This window comes from Silene latifolia, chromosome X, assembly GCF_048544455.1.
Source record: "Silene latifolia isolate original U9 population chromosome X, ASM4854445v1, whole genome shotgun sequence".
Classification (NCBI taxonomy): Eukaryota; Viridiplantae; Streptophyta; class Magnoliopsida; order Caryophyllales; family Caryophyllaceae; genus Silene; species Silene latifolia.
The window spans coordinates 80,788,381-80,790,109 of NC_133537.1; the positions used below are offsets into that span (position 1 = coordinate 80,788,381).

Sequence of the window (1,729 nt, forward strand, 5' to 3'; positions counted from 1 at the left end):
CATAACACTCACACTAGCCCCAAGATCACATAAGGCTTTGTTGATCGCGGTGTCGCCAATGGTACACGGTATTGAGAAGCTTCCCGGATCCTTGAGTTTTGGAGGTGAACTCCCTTGAAGTATTGCACTACTCACCTTAGTGAAGGCGATAGTCTCAAGCTTCCGGATCAACTTCTTCTTTGTGAGGATGTCTTTCATGTATTTCGCATAGGCCGGCACGTGATTAATTAATTCCGTGAAAGGAATTGAGACTTCCAAATTCTTCACAATTTCCATAAATTTTCCAAGTTGGTCATCAAATTTGGGCTTGGCTTGACGACTTGGAAAAGGAAGTCTAATCACAATAGGCTCCTTCTCCTTGACCTTGTCTTCATTTTTCCTTGAAATTTCTTCTTTTGATGGTTCCCCATCCTTGGAGTTTTGCACAATTTCTTCTTTGTCACTAGTTTCCACAACTTCATCCTCAATTTGCTTCTTCGGTGCTTCATACCTTGTACCACTCCTCAAGTGAATGGCACTAACCGTTTCATGTCTTGGGGGATTATTTTGAGGTGGTAATTGCCCCTTTTGTCTTTGTGAGTTTGAGGATGCTAGTTGAGTCAATTGGGTTTCCAACATTTTGGTGTGAGCTAGGATGTTGTTGATGGTTGTTTCTTTTGCTTGACTATGTTTTCGCATTTGAGTGAAAAACTCTTGTTGATTTTTTTTTGCATTTGAAGGACCGCTTTTTGAACATCAAAACCTTTGTCATTTTGTTGATTGTATGGAGATTGATTTTGGTAACCTTGGTTTTGGTTGTAAAAGGGTCTTTGATTTTGGTTTCTCATGGGAGGTGGGGTGTATGTTGTTTGAGGGTTTTGAACATTTTTGCTTTTGTATGAGAGATTTGGATGGAACTTGGTGTTTTTATTGTAATAGTTGGAATAAGGGGTACCACTCTTGTATGCTTGGAAAGCATTCACTTGTTCATTTGTTCCCCTACATTCACTTTGGTCATGTCCCAAAGTTCCACAATTCTCACATATCCCACTTGGGATTGATGAAGATGCCGTCATGGCATTAACATGATGCTTTGGTGATTTTGAGGTTTCTTTAAGTCTAGCCATAGCTTTTTCAAACTTCAAATTGATGGTATCAATGTGAGCACTAAGTTGAGCACCCAATTGAGTAACAGAGTCCACTTCGTGCTTCCCTCCTCTAGTAGCCTTGCGAGGTCTACTATATTGTGAGTTATGGACCGCCATTTCCTCAATTTTGTTCCAAGTTTGATTGTCATCAACTTCGGTGAACATTCCATTTGATCCCATGTTGAGAATGTTCCTCGAATCTTCATAAAGACCGTTCCAAAATTGTTGTACCAAGAACCACTCGCTAAGTCCATGGTGAGGATATGAGCGGCAAATTCCTTTGAATCGGTCCCAAGCTTCATACAAACATTCTTCATCCCTTTGCTTAAAGCCCGTAATTTGAGCTCTTAGCATGTTAGTCTTTTCCGGTGGATAGAATTTTTTGTAGAAAGCTAGAGCCAACTTTTTCCAAGAATCAATTCCGAGAGTGGCCTTATCAAGGCTTTTCAACCATTGTTTCGCGGTGCCAATTAGAGAAAAAGGAAATAAGACCCATCGAATTTGGTCTTGACTTACACTGGTTTGAGAAATCGCATCACAATAATCGCAAAAAGCCTCCATATGAGAATGAGGGTCTTCACTAGGCATCCCCCCAAATTGGC

General features: G+C 40.6%; 1 non-coding gene across 1 annotated transcript; it reads left to right on the top strand.

Annotated features, from left to right (window-relative positions):
* Window positions 1-1,374: 1,374 nt before the first annotated feature.
* On the top strand, window positions 1,375-1,481 carry LOC141624664 (small nucleolar RNA R71). The gene has a single exon (XR_012534470.1). It is a non-coding gene; the product is annotated as a small nucleolar RNA R71 (small nucleolar RNA).
* The last annotated feature ends 248 nt before the right edge of the window (window positions 1,482-1,729 follow it).